The following is a 27,008-nucleotide window of genomic DNA, read 5'->3' on the forward strand; positions in this document are numbered from 1 at the left end:
TTCACTTTGTTATAAAGCAGAAACTAATACAGCATTGTAAAGCAATTATACTCCAATAAAGATGTTAAAAAAAAAATAGTAGAGGAAAGAGAAATTTGCCTCTTCTTTCCTGCCTCACTGGATGAGCTGGGTCATCTCATCTCATCTCATGGTCTCTGGCCCTCAGACTGGGATTTAAACCATTGGCTCTTCTTGTTCTCAAGTCTTGGAATTTCAACTGAATTACACCACCAACTTTCCTGGGTCTACAGCTTGCAGAGGGAAGATTGTGAAAATTCTCAGCCTCCATAATTGTGTGAGCCGATTCCTCATAACAAATCTTTTATATATCCATATGATATAGATATAGATTAGATATAGATATAGATATACATATAGCTATATAGATCCTACTAGTTCTGTTTGTCTGGAGAACCCTAGTATACTTGTACACAGCAAATTTCATGAAAGAACTTGTCACATAGAAAAGCAATTTAATCATATATTTAAATGCCTGCAATCTCCTTGCTTATGATCTGGTTCATCTTTAGACATCAGTTCAAACACTATTTTCTCTCTGAATTCTTCCTTGATTCTCAGGCATTTAGACATTTGCTGAGCCATATTTTCACAAAATGGATTGTAATACTTATTACATTCTGTAGTGTATGTATCTCGCCATTTCTCAGTCTCCTCCAAGTCAAAAACAATTTGACTTTCCTATGCCTTAGCTCAGGCCACAGTTGGCTTATAGTAGGTGTTCAATAAATATTTTTAAATAAACAACTAAAGAGAATAATATTTTCAGTCTTTACAATGCGCCCACCACAGTGCTATTTATCTCACTTGACCCCATGTGGTAAGGACTGTTATCAGCCCCAACGCAGAGATGAAAAGCTAAGGTTTAAATAACTTTCCCAAGATTACAAAGCCAATAAGAATCAAAGAAGATTAAATCTAAAGTTTGTCGACCACAACTTTATACCCCTTCTCAGTTGACTGAGAATATGAACCAACTAGAATTGTTGATCACCTACTATGTGCTTCTTATTTTGATAGGCATGGAAGGTAACAAAATAGCTATAAAAATCATTACTTCTGGCCCCCCCAAAACAGATATTCTATTTAGAGGGAGCAAAGAATACAGACATGAATGCTCAACTGTATGTGTGTGTGTGGCGGGGTGGAAGGGGGGACAGAGGCATAAAATGACCATAAACCAAATAAATATCCCTCAAAAGGTCTCCCTACCAATTATATCTATCTATTTAAATTAAAGGAAGGCAAATGATAAAGTTCAATGATCTGCCATATGATGGTGGTATAAAACCTCTTCTCTCCTTAAGCATATTTATTTCTAGCTTCACTGGAATGATGAACTACCTATTCATAAAAATAGTCTAGTTAAGAAAAAGCAATAGACTATAAACTGGAATTAGCATAGATTTCCAAAGAAACAAATCATGCCAGCAAACATGATTCTTTTTGTCATACCATTTGAAGATAAGTTGATTAAGGAAGGATTGTAGAAGTATTGGGACATATTTGATTTATTCAGGCCCAAGTTAGTGTCTCAGGAAAACTAGCTCTCATATTAGGCAAAATTGCTGTAGGTGTTGGATGAGCGCTGTCAAATAGATTGCATACTAACTGAAAGGTCATAAAACAAAGAGTAATCACAAATTGCCTGGCACTTTGATGAAAATGCCCCGACTACAAGAGTTTATGAAACAGACATAACCCAAAAGGGATGACCGTGCCAGATATTTCTATAAACCTAAATATAGAAAATCATAACTCTCCTATAAATGGGAGGACTGAAATGCCATATAAAACAATAGTCTGAGGGGGTATCTAGTATTTGTTCTGCTTTTTTAATATACCTATATAATGCATGCATTATCATTTCCACGATTTAGTCAACAAACGTGTTAAGTGTTCACTTTACGGAAATCATTGAGAATATGTAGAGAAAGGAGTTTACATTTACTTGGTGCCCAATACACGTCATGCTTTGAGCTAGGAGCTGTCCATAATTTCTCTTATATAAAGAAAACAGTGTAGTTTGTGCTTAAGAGCCTGGTCTCACATGTCAGCTATTTGCCCTTGGTCAATTCATATAACTTGTCTCCTCAATTCTCCCATAGTTTTGCTGTAAGGATTAAATATGTTAATTTATGTAAAGTGTTTACATTATCATTACCTTAGTTTCACAAGAACTATAAGAGATAGGTAGCAAAAAGAGCATGTGCCTTCGCACCTGTGAGACCCAAAGTCAAATCTTGTTCTGCTGGTTTCTATTTTGTGAAGTAGTGCAGCTACTTTGTTCAACTCTTTGCACTTCACTTCCTTCATAATTAAACTGAAGACCATACCTATCTTTTAAGATGGTTTTAAGGACAAAAGGTAATGAACTCAATTTGCCCATTGCCATGGCTGGCAAAATAAAAATTCTCATGGAATGGAAGCTGTAATTGTTAAGAAAATTACATTGCCCTTGGAGCTCACTGCTTCCATTTTAAATTTCAACAGTTGTTCAGAAGCTATTTATATTTTTTAATAAAAATTCTGATTGTATGCACATAATCTTCCATGATTAAAAGCATATACATCCATAATCCCACAGCCTAACAAACTTATATCCCTAACCCCCTGAGCAAGTTTTTCTTCTATATTACCTTTTCTGCTGCCCTATTTATTGGAAACATACCAGATGTTTGAAGGGTGGAGCGGTGAGTTAAACTACCGTTCAAAGTCACATGGTAAATTATCCTACACAAACACGTCTTAACATTTAGAAGCATTTTGCATAGCTGTTGCTTGCTTCAAATATAAAGGTAAAAATATCTGAGATACTACAGTTTTGATTCATGACATATGACATTCATTTAGAAATAATACTTATTTTCACACTTGAAAATGTTAGCTTGTTTTGGTTTGAGGTTTATAATTCATTTTAAAGATTATTTTGTTCTATATAAATCCCATCTGTCTTTAATTTAATTCAAAACAATTAACATTTAATGAGAACCTACTGTGTGCTAGGCCCTAGGAACAAAAATACAAAGATAACATGCCCCTTACTGTCTAAGAATTTAAAGTCTATTGCCAAATACAGACACGTTAGAGACTGTAGTTATAAAAGCAGAGTCATTTTATATTTGGTTCCATCTCTAAAAGTGTTCAAACTATTAATAATTATTTTTTCAAAAGCAAGAATAATTCCATTGATCTTTAACTCAAAGTATACAATTACAATGTTGTCCACAACTTAAGGTCTTTTATAGTTAGTTATAAGTACATACACAGGTTCAAATCTTCTAGTTTATTTTTTGTTTGTGTGCTTACCGGCTTGCTTGCTTGCCTGTTTTCTTCCACTTTAGTTAATCAACTCCACCAGAGTTTTGTGGTTGGGGAACAGGATATGGTATGTTCCTGGGTCTCTACAGAATTTTTCTGTAAATGAAAATTTATCTAGGTTATAAGAAAATTGGTGTATTTTCCTGAACCTAGCAGAAAAATATCTAAAAATGGAAGTTCACTGTAAAGTGAACTGAGATGTATTGGGGGAAAAATGTAAAGTATCTCATATGGTGAATATGTGCTTGGCATCCAACAGATACTCTGTAAATATTTATTGAATAAAATCATCTACCATGTATACTGATCAGAGTTAGGTATTTGAAAATAGATGATAAATATAGGGAAGTGAATGAAAAAGCAGTCCCAACTGTCACTCAGTCTCCAGTTTTTAAAAGATTAAAAAAAAAGTACGTGTCCCCTTACTTTTCTATACCACAGACTGTGTGCCCCAAGTATTGGATGAAATTAATAACTGTTCCATTGACGTGAAAAATAAAGGTTGAAATGTAAATTTCAAGATGATACCCCACCCATCTCACAGTCTCCATGCATTACAATAGATAATTTTTATATGCATTATTACTTATGATCATCTCAAAAAATATGTCAGTAATACAGGACAGTTCTTCTTATATCTTTTGAAAATGAGAAATTTAACACTCAAAAAAAGAAATTTCACAATATTATATCACTAGTAACTAGCAGTGTAGTAAGGTAATTTTCTAGTGGGAACATGTAGATCATTTTTTAACCACTTTAACTCTTAGGCCACTTATTCTCTCTCTAACACACTATATCTGTCTTATGTTCTAGAAAATTCCAATATATTTGTGTAGGTTATTTGTCCCCATACTGGCCTCTCAGTTCCTTGTATACCTCTCCTCCAGTGTTGATGCCAACTCACCTACCACAGTCACTCACTCCCATGACTCCACCTCAATGTTGTCTTTTCCAACTATGGTGGTTGTTCCATATCTTTATTTCACGTACACCTCTCATTGACCAGCATTTCCTTTCTTTCCAGTTTTTTCACTCTTTTAGTCCAACTCCACCCATCTTTTTGTAGCACCATGACCTAAAATACATTGATCCTACTCCTTCTCTTTTTCACCTTGAAGTGCTCAACAATTATAGTCATTATCTTTTCTATACCCTGAACTCCCTCGTGTCTTTCTTCCTTCATCGTATGGTTACATTAATCTGAGAAATGAAGGTGAAAGATAATAAGAGTTTATTATATACCCCACTGGCACAGAGAGCTAAGAAAATGTGATTCCATCTTCCTAGCATGCTGAGAAGTGGGTGACTCAATCCTTCTTTTATACAACAGAAAATTGATCCCCATGGGATTAAGTGTCTTGCTCAATGTGATGGTTAATTTTATGTGTCAACTTGACGGGCTAAGGAATGCCCAGAAAACTGGTAAAACATTATTTCTGGGTAGGTTTGTGAGGGTGTTTCCAGAAGAAATTAGCATTTGATTGGTAGACTGAGTAAAGAAGATCACCCTCACTAATATAATCCATTGAGCGACTGAATAGAACCAAAAGGCAGAGAAAGGGTGAATTTGCTCTCTTGCTTTACCTGGGATGTCCATCTTCTCCTGCCCTCAGACACTGGCACTCTTGACTCTTGGGTCTTTGGGTTTGAACTGAAACTATACCACCCTCTGCCCTGAGCCTCAGCTTGCAAATGGCAGACTGTGGGACTCCTCAGCTTCCATAATCACATGAGTCAATCCCTCATAATAAATCTTTTTCTATATATTATATATATCCTGTTGGTTCTGTTTCTCTGAAGAACCCTAATATACATAATATCAAAATGAATAAAGCGCAGAGCCAGAATTTAAACCCAGCTTCCCTAAGGAGACAAAATTTGGTGTAAAGACTACCATTTTAGGAATCCAGAAACCCCTAGATTGTTCCAAAAAAAGACACTATAAATGAATTTAAAAGATTGAAAGCATTTAGAAAATCAACTGGCAGTTAATAAGCACTAAATACATGTTAGCTATGTCGAAATTATTTAAGATAATGTGTTTTTGCCTATTTTTGTAAATTCATATAGAAGATACAGATTCAACATCTTTGATTTTATTTTTTTATTTAATTTTATTTTATTTTATGTTTAGCTGTGCTATGTGGCATGTGGGATCTTAGTTCCCCAACCAGGGATCAAACCCGCGCCCCCTGCAGTAAAAGTGCAGAGTCCTAACCACTGGACTGCCAGGGAAGTCCCTCAACATCTTTGATTTTAAATTATTGTGTTAGGATCTTCAAATTCAAAACAGTTCACCACATGGTGAGAAAGGCCCATCAGAGAAATTATAAAACAATGTGGTAAGTATGCTAATAAAGATGCAAACAAAGACTAAGTAGGGGTACCTAACCCAACCAGGGGTAGAGGGAGGGCCACAGTCAGGAAAGTTTTCAGGAAAACCTAGCAGAGTATCTGGCACAATCTAAGGAACCAGTAAATGATAAATAGTAGTAAATGTTATTGCTGTTGTACTTGTCTTCTGGATTTTTAAGCCCATTGCGCTTTCACTTAAATCTAGTCAAATCCCCTAGAATTTGGATTCACTCTTAGACCACATTGGCAAAATTTGCCCTCCACTGGTATTTTTTATAAACACTTGAGATAGTGAGGGAACAGAGAAGGGAGAAAAGGGGCAGGAGGAAAGGGTCAAAAATGATAGGATAATGACTATGCTGTCAGAGCATCCCTAGAAGCATGTTGTTTAATTCTGAGTTCTTTTGGCTACAAGGAGTAAAAGATCTTATCAATAACCTAAATATTAAAAGGCAAGAATGAGGTTGAGATTTCTTATAGGGAAACAGAAATTTCTTAGACTCCAAAGATTGAAATAAAGGTATGTCCAGACTTCAAGCAGAAAAATAAAGCACAGAAATTTAACAACTGAGGACACTCTCTTCACCTCTTTAGGGCCACGTGATCTCTTTCATGTTGCCTAGTCGGCTCATTTCTCTTTCCAACAGCTGCCTCTGCTTATTTTATCACCTTGTTAGAGACAATACATGACCAACAATTACATCCTTACTCACTGAACTCTCAGTCTTAGGGCCAGTCATTTAATGATTATTGTCTCCATATTTCTGAACGAAATTTTTCCACATTAGGGGGAAATTTCCACATTCCTAGTTACATGCTGGGTACTGGTGATAAAACATCATAACAAGAGAGGGTCTCTGCTCACAAAGAACTCAATGTTTATAAAGAGTTGCCCAATAAATTATTCATATTAATTTCTTCTTTCTTTCAACAAGTATTTATTGGGTATGCACTATAAACCTAGCAGTGTACTGCATGCAGAAGGTACCAACAGAAATAGAAACAAACACAGTTTTTCTTCTTAGGGAACTTCTAAAGTTTACTGTTTCAAGGTGGGTCAGACTTTAATCAAGTAATCAAACAAACTTTAACATAGATTAGAACATATTATAATGGAGGAGTTCATTGCACTGTAAGAGCATCTAACACACTTGACCTTGTCAAGAAAGTCATTGAAAAGTCAATTTCATTGAACATGGGACAATTGAGCTGAAATGTGGATGCATAGGAGGAACCTAACAAGGAGAGGAAGGAAGAACATTCCATGTAGAGGAAAAAAGTCTGCAAAATCCCTGTAGCAGGAGAAAGGGGTTCAGCCAAAGAAATAAAAGGAAGCCACTGCGGATGGTCCACAGAGTGTAAGCATGTGAGAAATGAAGTTGTAGTTCATCTACATTTAGCTACACTGTACTTTGTAAGCCAGGTAGCATGATGGGAAGACACTTAAAGTTTTTAAGATGTGAGTGAACAATTATACCATCCAATTTATGCTTTGAAAACATAACTCTGGCTATAGTACCAAGAAGAAATTAGAAGGGATTGGAGGTGTGATGGTTAAATTTGCTGTGTCAAATTGGCTAGGATATGGTATCTAGTTATTTGGTCAAACACTAGTATAGATGTTGCTGTGAAGGTATTTTGTAGACATGATTAACATCTACAATCAGTTGACTTTGAGCAAAGGAAATTACCATCCACAATGTGGGTGGATCCCATCTAATCAGTTGAAGATCTTAAGAGGCAAAAGTGAGGTTTCCTAGAAAAAAAGAAATTCTGCCTCAAGACTGTAACATAGAAATACTGCTTGAGTTTCTAGCCTTATTGCCAGCCCTACAAATTTCACACTTGAGACTGCTTGAGTTTTCAGCCTTCTTCCAACTGGCCTTCCCCCACAATAGATTTAAGACTTGCCAGCCTCAGCAGTTGTGTAAGTCAATTCCTTAAAATAAATTCTATATATATATATATATATATATATATATATATGTGTGTATGTGTGTGTATGTGTATATATATACATATATATATATATATATATATATACACACACACACATACACACATATATATTCCCTCTAGAGAATCCTAACAACCTGACTGATATAGAGGACAAAAAATAATTCTGTAATTGAACCAGTAAGGGTTTATTGTAGTTTGGAGTAGTTTTTGGTGATAGATACAGAGGAAAATTGCCAGATTCCAGAGAAGTTTAAAAAGTAAAATCAACAGAATTTAGTGATGGATTGGATGTGGAGGGAGCTTAGGAATGAGTGGGTTAAGTAAAAACATGGAGTTTCCGTTTAAGTCTAATTGAAGGATAGTGACACCCTTCAAAATGAGTTCTGCTTGATTTCAATGATTTCTCCAAGACTTTCTAGAGAAGAAATGTGGACAAGATTCTAGATTATATAAGTCTGGAACTCAGAGGAAAAGTGAGAGCTGGTGATACAATTTGTGTCATTGGATACAGCCAACAACTAAAGGCACTGCTGTACAAGAGGTATCCTGGGCAGACAACAGAGAGAGAGAAGAGAAGGGAGCTCAGGATCAAGCTGAGAAACTTTTCAACAATTACAGAGGTCATGAGTCCTGTGCACATCCTGGTCCAAATAGTGCACACCGCAGAAAGATCAAGCCTCTTTCCAAGATTTCATGCCATGGTCAGGGCAGTTTTAGCTAAAAGGGAGAAAGAACTGAGCTTGCTGAGCAAACTTACTGACATTGACCAACTTTCTTGAGTTTCCAGTACGTTATTTTCCCCAAAGATATCTCATAGGTAAAAATAAACTCAACAGTGTCCCCTTCCTTGAAGCCATTACTGATCACACTTCTCTTACTTAGGTGCTCATCCTTTGGGCATGGATCTCTGACAGAACAGTTGAGAATTTCCTGTCTGTCTGTCCCAGTAGGTTTTTTGTACCATAGGAAAAGTAACTATAGCATTTATATACGTATCCCCACTATTCATCTGGCATTTACTGGGCACATAAGAACCTTCATGAAGTCTCACAGCTGGCCCAGGGCAGTGTCAGGCTTCAAACTCAGGCTCATAGTCACTATGCTGTCCAGCCTGTTTTCCTGTCTAGAACCACATACAATCTGCCAGACCATGTCAAATGCATTGAACATACTTTCCCTTCAAGAAACATATGCATCAAATTCTCTCCCTGTCCTTGTGTGGAGCACTCAGTTCTCTGCAGCCCCTAAGCGCTTCTGCCTATCTGCATATCCAGGTAGACCAAAGAAAGCCTTAAAGAGAGAAGACATATATAAATATATATCATATATATGTATTGTACTCAAAACACACCTAAATCTCCATTTCCCTAAAGCACACGTATACACATACATTCTTGGTCTCTCTGAAGGCTAAGCCACTGTGTAGTGGCTTTGGATTGGCTACTGAACATTCTAAGTCTGTTTTTGTACCTATAAACTAAGAATAAATGCATTACCTACCTCAAAAAACAAAAAGAAAAGAAACTTCATTAAGTAAATAAGTACATGAAATCTTAGAAATGTATTATTTATTTTACCATAGCTATTATCACTAGGTCCATTGAAGTACAAATATTTCAGTAGCCCTTAAAATCCCATTTCCAAGCTATCTTTCTAAAAAGGCATTTTAGACAAAGTATGAGGGGGCATAAAGCGACATTCAGCCTATGTATTTTTATTCCATAACACGTTTCCATCAATGATAACATTTTAATCAGTACTTTATGGATGCTTCCCAAAAAGTCATTTGCTCCTGATCTCAGCCATGCATCTCTCATGCAATAGGAGACTTCATGTGAAGGCTTGGGTGCATCAGAAAGCCCGAATCCAGGAGTTTGGCAGTGACAATAGAAAAGGTGGTGTACTTTAAACACTGTGTCAACTTATCACCAACCAAGAAGAGAAGGTAATTCGAAGGCTTTCATTCTGTTCATGGTCACTGAGGTCAGCATTAAACATTCTATAGAACTGCCCCAAAGTGACCTCCTCTATCAAATTTTCCTATATCTGTCAGGTTCTATGTGTTCAAAATAAGCATTGTGCATTCTACATCTCTACTCAAGGTTATTGAAAATCCTCTTTTGAAAGTGCATCAATGGTTTTAAAAATACATACGGAAAGAAAACTGAAACATGCATTTTCTAAGAAAAGCAAAATGAAAGAGTTTCTTCCTTGTCTTTTTTTTAAAAAACAGAATCAACTTTGATGTGATGGGTGCACTGAACATGTCAGGCAGAATGTTATCAAAAGAAGTAGTTTGAAGCCATTCCTGGGGGATGATTTTGATGTCCAACTGTCCTTGTCTTACATGAAAGTATTTGGTTTAGACAAAAATTTACTTTGACCCAGAAATGACACACACACACAATTAATGTAAAAACAACAAATCTAGGCCTTGGAATAGGGGACTTTAAACTGTTTGATTAAAGTCAGTTCAAAAAACCTGACCATATACTACTTTTTTAAAGAAACCCCAATTTGTAAACTGGGAATAAAATTGTTTCACTAAGTCCTCTAAGAAAATGGCAAGACTGTAAGTTGAATCTTGAGTATTCTTTTGGTCCCTGGAAGACCACTAAAATCCATTGTTTCAGCAAAGATAAATACCCTCAACGCTTGACTAAAAAAAATTAAGCAATTAAGTAAATCATTCTCTCTCTCTCCCCCCTTGCTTCCCTCCCTCTTTTCTTTAAAGAAGCAATTGATGAGAAAATGAGAGGAAAACAATTCTTGTTACAGATCTGAAATCAGTAGCAACCTAGTGCTGTTTCCTTTTCCCATATTTCTGTTTTGCCTGAAGCTAACTCAGACTGTGAGTAAGGACCCCCGTGCATACTAAAGAAACCCAATCCTTTCTGATTATAATCAAACAAAAATAATATTTCATATGTGAAATTTTAGCAACCACTGGGTAACAACTATGCCCTTTCAGTCAATGAGACCATCCAAATCCCAGACAAGTTTCTTAACCGACTTGATATCCGTAGATGAAAATGATGCCTTAAACTCAGCCCTGTGGCTCTGCCCAAGGAACTTCAAGCTGGCGCTGTTTGCACAAAGGAGAAATGCTGCCTAAAGAGAGCTCTCCTCCCTCTTTTCTTTCTTCTTTCTTTTGTTTTAAAGCAAATTCCTGCCGACTCCTGTTCAGCCAGGAGGTATTTATCTGACAAGCGAAGGCACATCCTCCAAAGAGAGAAAGAGGAAAATAAACCACTCCCTCCCTTGCCCACTGGAGGGTAGGAGGGGAAGCTCCAGCTGTGGCATTTGATAACCTCCCACAGGCAGACTACCTAAGAGCAAACAGAAGCTTGGGAGCTGGTAAGCAGGGGGACCTGAGGGAAGAAAGGAAAGAGTTGGGCTATGGGGACAGGAGAGGAAGGTCCTGGGTTGAGGGTCCCGTCACTGCATTTCTTTTGAAAGAAAAATAGCAGACATTCGGGAAAGGGGGCCAACCTACAGCATGAGGAATTCCACTTCATGTTTGCTTATTCTCTGTTTTGGTTTTGTATTTATTTTATGTCTCAGTACAATGGAGAGGGTCAGCCCATCTGCAGCAGCCCATCTGCATCTTGACAGTTTGTAGACTTTTAACTCAGTGGAAAGCATGCCAGCTTTCTCACTGGACAAGGAAAGTCCAAGACATTCCCATTTGATAAGGTTCCTGATATACAGTGAAATGAAGAAATAACAAAATCTAGTGAAGAAAATGGGGCTGCATTTTCCATGCTCACATTTAATAATCAAAGTGATGTAATGAACACCTTTTCCAATATTATCTAAGTAGACACAGATTGGGAGTGTATGTTTAACTGCATTTGCAAATAATGCCCAAACAGATAAAAGGAGACTTGGGCAATTAGGTATCCTGTTTTCGTGCTCCAGGGCACAGAACTAACCTCCCTCCACCCCTCACTACCATACTGGGCCCCACCCAGAAAGGCTCTGAATCCAGGTACCAGGGACATCTCAACCAGCTAAGTCACAGAGAGGTCTTTGTCAGGGTCTGTGGGCTTATCTCAAGTGCCCTGGATGACAAGTTGGCGAGTGATGGCCATTCCATCCTGCTCGAGGTCAGGAAAAAAAGCCTATCTCTGGGAGCTGCTCATCTCCCTCCAACTGAGAAAGTCACCTGCAGTAACCTTGTCATCTCACAATGCAGGGTTTCTACTGGATAGGACTGGTTACACTAGGAGAATTTCAAAGCCAACCCTAAATGTTGCCGTTTATGTTGTAGAGTTGAATTAAGTACAATAAGGCCTGCTCACAAATGTAAATGCATGCTCTATTTTGCTCACACAAAGATGATATGAGAAATAGCAACACCTGATCTTTATGGAACTGTGATCCCAGGCGCTGTCCTGCTGCTGGCTAGCAGAGGCTTCCTAGAGGAACAGCAAAACATGTGAATTCTTGAAACTAAGAGCCTGGGTACCAAATACCACTCCATCACTTACTTTTTGTATTCCATCATTCTAGGTCTTGTTTTCTCATCTGTAAAAGAGATAACTATAGCTCTTCCTGATTAGGGTTGTCAGGAGGACTAAATGATGTAGTTCATGTGAAGGTATCTCAGAGAATGCCAGGTGCATAATGAGCATTTACTAAGAGTTAGCTGTTCATGTGACAAATTCACTCCTCACAACAACTTCAGGCAACATCTATTAGTGTCCTGTTTTACGAATGTAACTGAGACTTAAGTCAGATAAGGAAGTTGTCTCTGTTACATAACATATAAAAAGACAGGTAGAGGTTCAAACTCAATTTTGTCAGATTCAAATGTCTGCCACACTGGTTATCTTTCTCACATTGTTGACACCCTCAAAGAAGAACTTGGGATGGATGCAAAAACTAAAGTATAAAAAAATGCAACCTGCAGCATTTTTCACTTTTTTTGAGAAGACAAGAATATAGGAAGCTGAATGGTTTATTTTACTTTCTCTTCATCAGCTCCCTTTTTGTCTCCTTTGTCTCTTATCTTTCTACTTCTCCCTCTTTCTCTCTAATGATAAAATGATCTGACATAGCACAGAATACAAATTATGTGATATTACCTTAAATTGCTCCAGTTCATTTAGCTCACCATGAGCATTCATTACAGCTAATTATTGTAACAGATTTTTATTATTCATAATTATTTTTTCATGTTATAATGACCATACATTTTAAAAATTCTGGCCATCATGAGTCACCAGTCATGTTTGTCAGGGATTTTTTTTTTTTTTTCCCTTACAGAACACTTAGATGTTCATTATCATCAATATATTTGTAGGTTGTTATTATTCATATCCCAGAAAGCCCTTTTGGGGTACACAGAGTGACTTCTGAAACCCAGTAATTCTCAGGCTTAATGACAAACTGATGCTCTGCTTAATTTTAGAAAATCAAATTAACTACTCTGATTAAAGGTACAGCAGATTTCACTGTGTTAACTGTGTCAGGTTCATGACTCCAGGCAGAGAGAGGTGCTTCCTTAGTTCATTCCTATGCAGAAAATACCTTTTTTAAAGATCCTCTTCCAAAACTGGTATATTAGGCAAATGCAAGCATTCCCTGGGGAAGGGAAAATGAGCAAAAAATCATCTCTCTATAGTTAGGAAACTGCATTTATACCATCAGCAATTAGAATCAGGATGTAGTGAGTGCAAATCTCAGGCTACATGCAACAAATATACATTATTTTCTTTAGATTAACTAGGTTGGGTTAATCGACCCATTTTTTGTCTAGCTCATGGCAATTTCATCTCTTCCTGGCACATACTTGAGGTGCCAAGGGCACATTCTACCCCTTGAGTTTGTGCCAAGAACAGGGATTTACTCAATGCTGAGGTATCAGCTGGACATCTTTGGTGGTGCCCTCATTCCCTACAGCTCAAACTCCCACTGCCTCTTCTTTCATGGTTCCATCAGTTTGGTTCTTCTGCCATGCCTGGTGCAGAAATCTTTGACTGAGCTGGAAGGCCTGGGCATAGGATACATCCTCCCTGGTGCCCGTCTTGGCCAGTTCTTCCCAAGTGCTGCCACATCTTCAGGTGCTATCTTACAGGGTACAAATCCCCATCTTCAGCTAAACCAATAGCATTCACTTCTCCATGCTTCCATGTGAAGGAATTCACTGAGAGGCCATCTCTTCTCTATTTGTATTTTCATTTTATGAGATCTCCTCCAGGTACAGGGCATTAAGTAGCACCCAAATGCACATGATTCCTAAATGTGAATCAAGCTCTGATCTACTTTCTGACCTTCAGACTCTATACTTTCTCAATATCTCTTCTCATATATCTAAAAACATTCCACATGTTGTATGTCTAAACAAAAATACCAGGTAGCTTCCCCGAACCTGCTTCTTTAGAGTTCCCTCATTTCAATAAATGGCACCCTTATCCACTCACTCACTCACTTAGACCTGAGAGTCACCTTTGATTCCTTTCTGCTCAGCAATCTCTCAGCAAATCCCTACAACACTATCGCCAGAATAGGGCTTGCACCTGGCTACTTCTCACCATCATCACTAAAATCCTAGTGCAAACCCCATCACCTAGCACCTGGACGCTGTAACTAGTCTCCCACCTTTGACTCTTGCCCCTCATACTCCATTCTCTCTGCAAGACAGACAGATCGTTCTAGAGCGTAAATCAGATCACATTGCACTTCGGCTTCAACACCTCCAGTTACTTTTCATTATACTTAAAACCTAAACTGTGCTGTCCTACAAGCTTCTGTAAGACCTGGCCCCTGACTTGCTCATCTGCTACTTCTTCTTCTTCCCTTTCCTTCATCCATGAAGCTCCAGCCAAACTAGCCTCCTCTCTGTCCTCAAATAGAGTTTATTTACTTGGCTATTAATATTTATTGGCCGTGGGGTTGTAATAACACACTCTACAGGTATTTATTTTCATTTGATCCTCACAACAGCTTTTTAAATTGGTTACTATTATTGTTGTTATTGTATAGATTAAAAAATATATATACTATAATGTGACAGATCTGGGTGAGAGAAGCATGAGAAGGAAAAGAACTTTGCCAGGTTGGTGCACAGGCGTCCTGGCATTATGTCTGAGTCAGGCTTTCTCAAATAGATGTGTTGATATTTGCCACACTGCCCAACATTCTGTCACAAATGGTTAGTCACAAGGTTTCAGTCAAAGTAAAGTGACATTTGGCTGGGAACCTACATCTTCTGTCTGCTCCCTACCTATACTCTCTCTCTCTCTCTCTCTCTCTCTCTCTCTATATATATATATATATATATATATATACACACACACACATGACTGGAAGGCAATACCTGGGATGATGGGGCCCCACCCAGTCTCCACCATATACCTTGGCATTCCTACCGAAACTGTTAAGAAGCCTGAAATGTTCGGAGAAGTAGCAAGCAGCAGAGTAGTCAGGCTAAGTGCTGTGCTTACCAGTACTTCTGTGTTCCCACCTGCCTGATACTCACACATCCACTTGTAAAGTTTATATATAGTCTGGTCCCTGGACAAGCAACATCACCATCTTCTGAAACTTGTTAGAAATGCAACTTCTCAAGCCATTTCTGAGAACTGCTTAACCAGTAAATACGTTAGTGGACCCAGTAATTTGGAGTTTAACAAATACTCCAGGTGGTTTTGAAAAACACTAAACTTTAAGAACCACTGACAGAGAATATGGGCAGGTAACACCTCAATTACTATGATCACTGTTGATCCCATGCCACAGTGTGAGCCCTTGGTGAGCTTGGTTGGATCAGGAAGAGCTATAAGAAGTGTTTTTGTACACAACAGTTGAAGGCCTTTGGGGTTCTTTTCCCTTAGATCCTTGCCTTGCAAATTGTCCACAGTAATAGTGGGATTGGCACCCAGCACCATCCTGGAAATTGCTAGAAGAACCGAATCTCAGGTCCCGTAGCCTATTCCAGGTCTGTTGAATCAGAATCTTTATTTTAACCAGATCTCCTGTTGGTTAAATTGTATATTAAGTTTTAGAAGCACTGCTATTTCATACTCTAATTTCAGCCCTTAAAATCAATGCTTGCGCAACTACAGTGATTTAAATATCTTCCTTATGAGTTTTGCCCTATCCATGCATTACAGTTACTCTTATTTACTTAAAATTTCCATAGGAGTCCAATTCACAATTTTAACAGAAATAAATTGGTTAATGGACTAAACTTTATACCAATTCTACTGAAGAAAAAAACAGCTCAATTTGCAACAAATAGAGAGTATGCATAAAAATATAGTGAAAAGTAAGCAATATTGCTAAATTATAGCTAGATTCTGTTGGCTGCCAAAGTTTGCTGAGCCTTCACTTCCTTGGTGGAAAGAGAGAGGTAAAAGTGTTAAAGAAGTATTAGAGCATCTAGCTTAGAACTTAGACTCTCTCTAAGCAGGAGGATTGAAAGAGAATTGGAAAGGGAATAACCTCATCACTATGTCACTTACTGTTATATAAAGTCTGATTCCTGGGAAACCAGGTATTATGTAGGTGATGGCCATTCTGCTGCTCATGGGACCATGCTTTGAGTGCAAGTTTGTAGATATTTCTGCATCAATAGAAAAGTAAGACACGGAAAGGACTTGCTCAGAGGAAGGCATGAAATGAGAGAAGGAGAGGAGATGGATGAAGTCTCCCACACAGGCTCCAGTACATTCTGCTGCTGAAGGCCTACCCGTCATCACCGGACACAGTGGCTGTGATGCCTCAGAGGTGGTTAGAGTCTGGGGGAACATAAAGACCTCTCGGTTTGGAGTATTTCATCAACAGATGAATTGGCTGGTCAGCACTAACACCTAATGGCAGTTAATTATAGTGATTTGAGTCCAGAAACCATTAAACACATGTATACACTTCAGTCTTTCTTTTCAGGGGGTTCTTACCTGGCCTGTCAAGCATTTCTCAGGTGGAAATTGCCAAATGTCTCCATAAGGGGGACCTAGTTGTTGGTAATGTCATTTGTTCTAAGAAGAATTCTGAAGAAAAGAAACTCTGATCTTCTTAAATATACTGTTTCACCCCAAAAAATGAGTTAGTTTTTGGATCACCTTTGCCTCTCAATTGAATCTTGTCTACCTCTGAGCCTTGGTCTAGTTTCCTGCCTGTTTATTGCACAACCCACTCAGCATTCACTGAGAAGACATTACCTGAGCTCTTATAATGCACACTGGGGAGAAGAGTCAAAGAAAACCGAGGTGACAAAGTTCACATGGGAAGCTTTCTCATTGGTAGTGATAGAGAAAAGCAATCATGACCCTTGGGTCCACACAGCTATGTAGCAGCCCCGCAAACCCAGATCTGGCACACTTTGCCAAAGTGCAGAAAGCAAAACCAATTCAAGCCTCCAGATCCACGAGTAATAATGTTTGGTCACCGACAGGAGTCTAACTAGTCCGATAATTTCCTCTTCACACGCTGCAGTCATGACCTTGGGTATAGTCGTGGTCTTGGACAATCCACACAGACTCCATCTCCCTAAATTCAAAACTCATTTGCCAGCTCTCAGCCTGTGACATGTGATGCCAAAACCAGCCATTTTGATCTCCTCAGGCAAACTGCCAGTCAGCTCAATGTAAAATAATCAGCCAAATTTATGTTTAACTGGACTGACTAGGTGTTCGGTAAGTTTTTCCTTTTTTGTTTTTTTCTTTTTCTTCTATGAATTGACAGGTCAAATCAATCAGAAGAAAATGCTAGCCTCCGGGAGGCAAAGCCTAAATTGTTTCTCTGTGCTCTTTCCAAGAAAAAGTTAAAGTCACTCACCACATAGCTCCATGCCACTTTTGCTGAACTGCTAATGTCAGTTGCAAGAGAGGCAGGGAGAAATCAGTTATATTTAGAAAAGAATTCATTAGCATTTACTATGTGCCAGGCATTTTTCTAAGCACTTTACTAAATTTAACTAGTTTTAATACTCTTAACAACTGAGGGACATTATTAACCCATTTTACAGATGAAGAAACTGATTCACATGGAGGTTAAGTCACTGAGTAAAAAGAAGCTAGTGGGTGCTGGAGCCAGAATCACTCAAGGCTATCCAGGCTCTTGGCCACTGTACTACACCCTTCAACCTCAGATTCACTGTAGTCAAAACACCCACCTAAGTTCACAGACACCCCTTTGGACACCTAAGGTCTGGAAAGATTAACCAATTGGAAGTCATGGAGCCCAGCAGTGGCCAAGACAGTGAGATAATTTCTTAGAAGAGATCTGGTAGGATTATAGCTGCCCTCTTCAAAACTGGCAGGTCATTATTAACAGAATGAACATAATTATTCTGTTTCTCAAAAGGCCAGCCTAGATCAAATGGTGAAAAATGGATGTGCTATTTTATTCGTTCTTCTGTTTGCTTTACTTTTTCCTTCCTTCATTCAAAATTATTGTGGGTACAACATAGGTGTTTATTAAGGGTGCGGTCATCAGAGTCAAGCAGATGTGGGTGTGGGTGGTCCATGCTCTAATGTTTAAAAGCTGCAGTTGCCACATTTTCTTTATCTGTACATCTATCAAAGGAAACTTAGGTCGCTTCCATATCTTGCTACTGTGAATAATGCTGCAATGAACATGGGTGTGCAGATAGCACTTCAAGAGACTGATTTCATTTCCTTCAGATATACCCAGAAGTGGGATTGCTGGATCATATGATAGCTCTATTTTTAACTTTCTGAGAAATGGCCATACTGTTTTCCATGATTGCTCTATCATTTTGCATTGCCACTGACCTTATATAAGGGTTCCCATTTCTCTACATCTTTGCAACCGTTATTATCATGTAACTTTTTGAAAATAGTCATCCTAACAGGTGTGAGGTGATATCTCATGGTGGTTTTGATTTGCATTTCCCTGAAGATTAGTGATGTTGAGCACTTTTACATATACCTATTGGCCATTTGTATATCTTCTTTAGAAAAATGTGTTTTCTGTGAGATATATATATATATATATATATATATATATATATATACACATACACAAAATACATACAAAATATATATATAATATATATGTACAAAAATGGAATATTATTAGACTGTTAAAAAGGAAATCCTGACATTTGTGACAACATGGACAAATCTGGAAGGCTTTATGCTAAGTGAAATAAGCCAAGGAAAGACAAATATGGTGTGGTTTCATAGAAACAGTAGAATGGTGGTTACCAGGGGCTGGGGGAAGGGTAACATGGGGTGATATAAGTCAAAGGGTACAAATTTGCAGTTTTAAAAAGAATAAGTTCTAAGCATCTGATGTACAACATGGTGACCATAGGTAATAATACAGTGTTGTATACTTGAAAGTTGCTAACAGTAGGTCTTAAACATTCTCACTGCACATACAAAAAAGAAAAAGTTAACTATGTTAATTATGTGAGGTAATGGCTTTGTTAATTATCTTGCTCTTGATAATTATTCTATAATATATATGTATATCAAATCATTGTGTTGTATACTTTAAATATATACAGTTATATTTGTTAATTTTTCCTAAATAAAGTTTTGAAAATTAATAAAACATAAAAGCTTCAGTTGCCATGGGGATGCTATTACAGTCTCTTATCCTCATTCTCTTGATCTGTAAAATGGGCATGTACTTGTACTTAACCTCAGAGCATTGTGAAAATTAAATAAAATCATATAAGTAAAATGCCAAGTATAATGCTTAACTCTACAAAAATTATTTTTTCTCTGTTACAGGCTTGATAGGAGATAAAATAAGTACATGCCCCTGTCATTAGGCAGATAGAAATTGCAGTGCTGAACACTGTGATGTGGATCAGAGAGTACCATGGGAACATAGAAAATAATTAACAACTTGAGGAAAGTGGTGAATGTTCTAACAAGGTTGTAACATCCTTTAGGTATTAAAAGAAACAGTTTTACAGTAGACAAGGGATATAAAGTCAGCAGAAATACCTTGCAAAAATTCAGGTGTGCATTTTTTTAAGGTGGGTTTGAATGATTGTGGCAAAAATATACAATTCTTTATCAAGTGGGGAATAAGGAGAGAACATTAACTTGGAACTTTCAGATGGAGCTTGGAACTTAGCCAATGGAGCCCCTCAGCAGTGGAATAGGGTAGGCTTCTGCTAGGCTCTTATAACTGGGGGGGTTAAGCAGAGGTTTGATAGCCATCACTCAAAAAAATGTGGCGGAGTGTCTCTCTTGGTGCTTGCTCTCACCTGAGATGTGATTTTTGCATCTAAGATCACTTAGCCATTTTGAATGTCAATCTTCTCTGCAGAAAAAAAAGCGGGGTGGGGGGGATAACATACTCAGGAGGAGACTTAAAGGATCTTATATGATTGTGTGTGCAGAAGGATTTAAAAGATTCATCCATTCATTCAATGACTGTTCACTGAGTATCTACTACATGCCAGAAATGGTCTAGGTGTTAGGAATACAACAGTGAACAGAACAATATATCTGTACTCACGGAGCTCATGTTCTAGTGACGTGAGGGAAAGATGATCAACACAAACTTATATAAGTATAGAATGAGTTTTATGGTGCCAAGTGCTACAGGGAAAATAGAGCAGGTAATGGGGCTAAGGAACACTGTGATGGGGGTGCAATTTTTCATCAGAGAAGGTGATCAGAGAAGGTCTCTGAAAAGGTGAAATTTTACCTGCAGACCATGAAATCATGAGCCAAAGAAGGAGCAGCCAAATACAGGAGGCAGTAAGAGAGAATGGATCCTAGGAGCCACGTGAAGTTCATAGACTAAATGGACACTATTGTCATTTTTCTTAAATGTTGCTGAGACACGGACTAACATAATGATTATTGGAGTTGACAAAGAGAAGGTAACTGGGGTAGGTCAACCCTAATGAGTTGCTGTAGTGGAATGGTGGGGATAAAATCTAATGGGAGTGTGTTCAAGAAAGGAAGGAAGGAGAGGAAAGGGAGGTAATGAATAGAAATAACTCACTGAGGTTTGCTGTAAGGAGAGCAGAGAAATGGAACTGTAGTTAAAGAGAAATGTGAGGTCAAGGAATAGGGTCTTTCTTTCTTTCTTTCTTCCTTCCTTCCTTCCTTCCTTCCTTCCTTCCTTCCTTCCTTCCTTCCTTCCTTCCTTTCTTTCTTTCTTTCTTTCTTTCTTTCTTTCTTTCTTTCTTTCTTTCTTTCCTTCCTTCTTTCAAGATGGTAGGCATTACAGTATGTTTATATGCTGATTTGAACAATCCAACAAAGAAGAAAATATTAATATACAGAACACTGAGGAGAGGATTGCTGGAACTTTTTCTTAAGTAGAGGAGAGATTGTGGGATCTAGTGCACAAAGAGTGGAGCTGGCCTCAAAGAGAAACATGGATATTTCATCCATAGAGATAGGAGGGAATGCAGAGTAAAATGGGCTCACATCCAAAGAGGATGGAAGATGTGATTCATCCTTTCTGCTTTCTTTTGATGTTTTAATCAAATGGAGCAAGGTTAATAGCAAAGACTTGGTATGGGATAGGGAGTAACTGTATAAGATTTGTGAAAGAGAGAAGATACAAACAAAATGGTCATCTAAGATAGTAAGTAGAGGACAGAATGGTCTGGAGTAAGGTCATCAAACTACAGCTTGTGGGCCAAATCCAGCTCACTGTTTATTTTTGTAAATACTTTACTTGGAAGATGACCATGCCCATTCATTTTTGTACTGTCTGTGGCTGCTTTCCTGCTAGGATGGCCAAATTGTGACAGAAACCGTATGGTCCCCAAAGCTTAAAATACTTTCTATATTTGACCCTTTATAGAAAACATTTTTGAAACCCTGGTCTAGAGAGTTGAGTTGGATTTTGAATCAGTGTTAAGAGTCACAAGGTAGCAGTCCTAAGTTTGAAGCGAGACTGGTCAACGTGGGTGTGACTGTGTACATATATGGAGGTGGGAGTGGGGAAGGAAAATCCTCTTCAGACAACTTCAGCTGTTCAGGTACGTGTGTGTAAGAGGAAGAGAGCTGGAATTAGCCAGGTTGGGTGTTCAGTCAGGCAAATATAATAAGGGGGAAAGAAGGGTAGAGGGACTGAGGGAGGATAAAAGGGATGAATAATGACCTTAGACTCAATGATGATTAAGTGAGGTCATGAGGGGAAAAGTGACAGTAAAATGAAGTATCAGTGGATTCTAAGTCTTAGTGAGCTTCAGGAAATACTAAATTGGAGTATTAATGGGAATAAGGCATGAGAAGGAAAATGATCCTTGAAATTAAAATTATGGAGGGGTTGACAGTTTTGAAAATAAGGAAAGACAAGTGAATCAGTTTGATAACGTGAGGCTAAAAGAAAGCAAATGTAATATGTGCTCTTCAGGAGGATCCCATACAAATGTAGGAGATTATTTCCAATTTCCTAGACCTGAATTTTGCACATAGTAAGTACAGCATTTTAATTTGAGGAGCACATTTGGAAAGCGTGAGCAATGAAGAACATCCCTTGTTTGTCTCGTTTCCAAGAGATCAGTGAAATTACACTAGAAACAGGGAAAATCAAAAACAGGTAGGAGAAAGTATATGAGCTTGCAATGTCTTATTAATAACTCCATCTCTCCAGGGAAATGGCTCCAACTGAAAGACACTACCCAGGATTACTGTCCCTGGAATGACTTAGATGACAGATAGAAAGCAGGAACTGCAGATTTCATTATTTCCCCTCACTGTTGGTGAAATGGAGTACAGGCTGAGTTATGTGAGGTTTTTCAGATCTTTCCAAACTAAACACATTTTGTCAGTTTTCAAAATCATAAAGAATGACCCATCTTCCTACCCTTACCCTTGACCCTACGCACATAGCTTTTTCTTTTTTAATCATTGTGTCTTACATCAGACATTGTAAATGGGGAGATCGCTGGTCTTAGCTGACTTTGTCCATGTTTGCCATTCTTCCTGATCCATCTTCAAAGTTATGGATGCACTCCAAACTGATTAAATGGATCACAGCCTTTTAGAGAGTTCAAAACCAGCTGGTTCCAGTCAATTGTATTCCTTCCAATTGGCAAGCGTTATTATGTAGGTTTTCTTCCTCTGGAGGTTGATCTTACAGTTGGTGATTGATGATTTGATATTATGCCTTTCAGGCTGCAGTAACATCTCACATTCAAGTCCATGAATCTATCTAGATCTTGGGTTATCCCATCTGCCCACCACAAAACACTGCATATGAGTTTATTTTTAAGTTCAGTTATATATTCAAGGAGATATTTAGCCATTTATTTTATTCAATATTTATGGAACGAATACACACACACACACACACACACAATCCACTGGTTGTGAGGAAACAGAAATGAAAGGGACAATTCCTTGTCCAAGAACATAACAGACTGCTCAGGAGAAAGAAAAATAGACAATAAAAATTGTGATAAGTAGTAATATAGAAGCAATCAGGAGGAAAATAAAAGAGGGACATCTGAGAGCCTAGAGCAGGGTTTCTCAATCTCAGCACTACAGATATTTTGGACTAGACAATTATTTGTTGTAGGGACTGTTCTAGGTATTGTAGAATGTTTAACAGCATCCCTGACCTCTACCTACTAGATGCCAGTAGCAACCTGCCCATCCTCCCAAGCTGTGACAACCAAAAATGTCTCTAGACTTTATCAGTGTCCCTAAGGGAAGAGGGAGACAAAATCACATTTGAGAACCACTAAACTAGAACATCAAAGAAGCTTACCTAGAGGGGGTTGTACTAGAGCTAAATCTTTAAGGATGAGTAGTCATTTCCTCAATAAACAGAATGAAAAATATTTTTTAAGCAAAGGAAACAGCACATGAAGAGATAGCATATTCATAAAATTGTAATTTAATGGTACTGCAGCACAAAGAACAAACCATAGAAGGATAGACTTCAAAGATAGATTGGACCCCAATTAATCAAAACATTCATAATTGGAATATATTTTGGCAGTTACAAAACAAGTCATATATTATCAGAATTACCTATGTAGATATTCAAATATACAGACATCTAATTTCATTCTTATTGAACCAGAATCACTGAGAATAGACCCCAGGAATACATATATTATAAAATCTCTTAATTAGTATAGGGAATTCTCAGAACCTTGTTACTCAAAGTTGGGTACTTGTTAAAAATGCAGAATTTTATTGCAAACCTACAAAATCAGAATCTGCAATTTCACAAGATCCCCCAAATGATTCCTATGTTAAAATTAAGATGCACTGCTCTGGTCTAGAGGAAATCTTTTAAGAGCACAGAAGTAAGTACCATAAATGACCACCAGAAATATACAGTAGGATTTTTCAGCACTGTTTGTTAAGAAATAAGAGGAATTTACATGAAAACATGCAATACTAGGCCACTCTTTTCAAATTTGTCCCACATGGTAAGTTGAAGATTTATTACTAATATAAAATATGATCAGATTCCAACAAATTATTTGGGAAAGCAAGGGAGAAGTGGATGCCACCATTGATCATAAAGTAACTTCTTAGGACCCCAAATCCAATCCTGATGTAAATCTGCATTTCTCAGGATCAAGAAAAAAATCTCAGTATTTTAGAGCCAATGAAATTCAGAGGGAAATTTACTCAATGCTGGAATAATGAAAAGAAATAGATAGATATTAATTTTAATAGCATTTCACATTTGTCATTCCAGATTAACATACTTTAACTCCAGGTTGAATTGGAAATTTTACCTACCTATACACAGTAGAGAGGTAGCTGACTACAGAAACTAATCATAATGACCATTTGGAAAGCATTTACAAATTGCCTAGCACTGACTGTGCTATGTCTCATATAAACAATGGTTTGTCATAGGAATTATTATTCCATTTCACAGATGAAAAAACTGAGATTTTATGTAGGAATGCTCATGATCTCACAACTAATAAGTAGTAGAGTCTGAATGCAATCCCCCATTATCTGAACTCCTACCCCTTGCTCCTGACCACTCTAACTTAAACATAATTGTTAACCAACACATACTCAAGCCCCAGCCATACCATTCTGCAGGCTTAATTATAAAACATCTGAGTTTGTTTCTCCATCTGTAAGTCAAATACTGTACTATTTAATCTCACAGGTTTTTATGATTAACTGAGATCAAGTCTGAGAAAAAAGTATTGTATGATGCAAATCACAATTGAGCAAATTTCAGCCAAGATGGCAGAATGTGATTATGGAGAAATCTGGCTCCATTGCAAACATATAAAAAGTTTTAAGAGATGTTAAAAAGAAAGTAAGTTTGTGATGATAGGCATCTCAAAGAACACTAAAAAGGAATAGAAACACATAGAGGTAAGCAAGAGCTCATGTTTAGGTTTGTGTTTGAGATCTAAAACAGGAAGAAGGTCCCAGGAGTTCATATGCAGTGGACAATGTGTGCCCGACATGTAATGGGGCACAGGAATATAGGATCTAGCTTGGCTCTCCAACCATCACTGGGGACCACCATGAAAACCGAGGGCTGAATAGAACCATGACCATGGTCATCAGTTAGTTGTTAAGTATAATGGAGAAACGTGGTCCCACAGGAGAAATCAGAGAAGTCATGGGCACACTCTGATGCAAAACTTTTATACTCAAGAAGTGTTTTGATCTGTCACCTTAAAACTCTACCTGAGGTGAGAAGTGAAGGATTGAACAGAGAGGAGGCGGCAACTCTAAATATGCTAGACATAAGCATCAGTGTGTGCAAAAAAAAAAGAAAAGGGAAATTTCCAGCCAGAATGAGCTCCTACAGATGTTATTGGAAGGGAAATACTGCACATCAGAAATTCCAAGAATTCCAGGTCCTTCAAGGCCCAGTCCAGTGCAGTCTCCTCTAAAAGGTATCCTTTTCCCCAGCTCCATCCTATTCTGCTTTGAGTAGGGCAGGACAATGATGTAATTAGGAGAGCACTCAGCTAGGTTTATACTCCTGTGCTACTGAAGAACCTTGGCAATGTAACTCAAGCAGTGCCTCAGTTTCCACATTTGTGAAATGGGCATGATGATAGTACCTACCACATAGAGTTGTGAACATTTCACCAGTTAACTCACATAACACACTGAGAACTGAGCCCACAGTAAGCACTGGACAGAGAGCTGTGCCTTTGACCTTGCACAGCTGTCTCTGGTTAATTGTGATTATCATACAGAATTGTGTTTCTATCAAATGTGTGTTTCTCAAGAGCAGGAATCTCTCTAATCTCTAGAGTGTAATGGTTGGGTAAATAGGTTAGGCAGCTAGTGAAGTGACTCTGGCTTGAAGTAATAAAAGACAATTACCTGTGAAAATAGAAAAAGACACTGTGATGGTTTGGAAAAAGTACTAAATGAGGAGAAAGCAGATCCAACAACTCTTTCTCTGATTATCTACCGCATTGGACAAGTCATTCCTCTGCTCCAGAACCTCACTCTCTCATTACTAATGTGATCATACTGGGCTATAAGACTCCAAAGGTATCTTTTAGCTCTAAGATCTTATGAAACTGTACATCATGCATCTAAATTGATGCAATCAGAGATCCTGAGGTGAGTTAATCCACTATTACATATAACCTTCTGGACAATGGATTAAAAACTATATAATGTCAAGATCTAGAAATCTGACAGTGAACTTCAAGGGAAAAGGAATATAGTCAGGTTCTGTGCCACTATGTGGTTTATACTTGGACTTCATCCACTTATCTTTGAAAAGCAGTGAAAAGGATAGATAGGGTTTGTCTTCCTGGAGCTTACAATTTAGTGGGGAGACAGAAGAAATAGAACAACAAATAATGAAATAACTGTACATTGTGATACATGGTATGAAGGAAAGAGGGCGCTGAAGTCAGGAATCACAGTGTCCTGGTGAAGGAGAGCTTGGGGAGTAGGATGGTCAGGGACCTCTACTTTGAGCTGTTGACATTAAACTGAGACCTAGACCTGAAGGATAAGGAGACCAGGGGAAGAGATGTCCAAGCAATAAAAACAACCAACATTGGGCTTCCCTGGTGGCGCAGTGGTTGAGAATCTGCCTGCTAATGCAGGGGACACGGGTTCGAGCCCTGGTCTGGGAAGATCCCACATGCCACGGAGCGGCTGGGCCCGTGAGCCACAACTACTGAGCCTGCGCGTCTGGAGCCTGTGCCCCGCAACGGGAGGGGCCGCGATAGTGAAAGGCCCGCGCACCGCGATGAAGAGCGGTCCCCGCACCGCGATGAAGAGTGGCCCCCACTTGCCGCAACTAGAGAAAGCCCTCGCACGAACCGAAGACCCAGCACAACCAAAAATAAATAAATAAATAAAAATAAAAGTAGCTAAAAGGAGGAGGAAATTATAAAAAAAAAAAAAAAAAAAAACAACAACCAACATTAAAATCATCAGAAAGAAAGTAGTCTGCATGTTGGAGACCCTAAG

Source organism: Balaenoptera musculus, chromosome 5 (genome assembly GCF_009873245.2).
Source record: "Balaenoptera musculus isolate JJ_BM4_2016_0621 chromosome 5, mBalMus1.pri.v3, whole genome shotgun sequence".
NCBI lineage: Eukaryota > Metazoa > Chordata > Mammalia > Artiodactyla > Balaenopteridae > Balaenoptera > Balaenoptera musculus.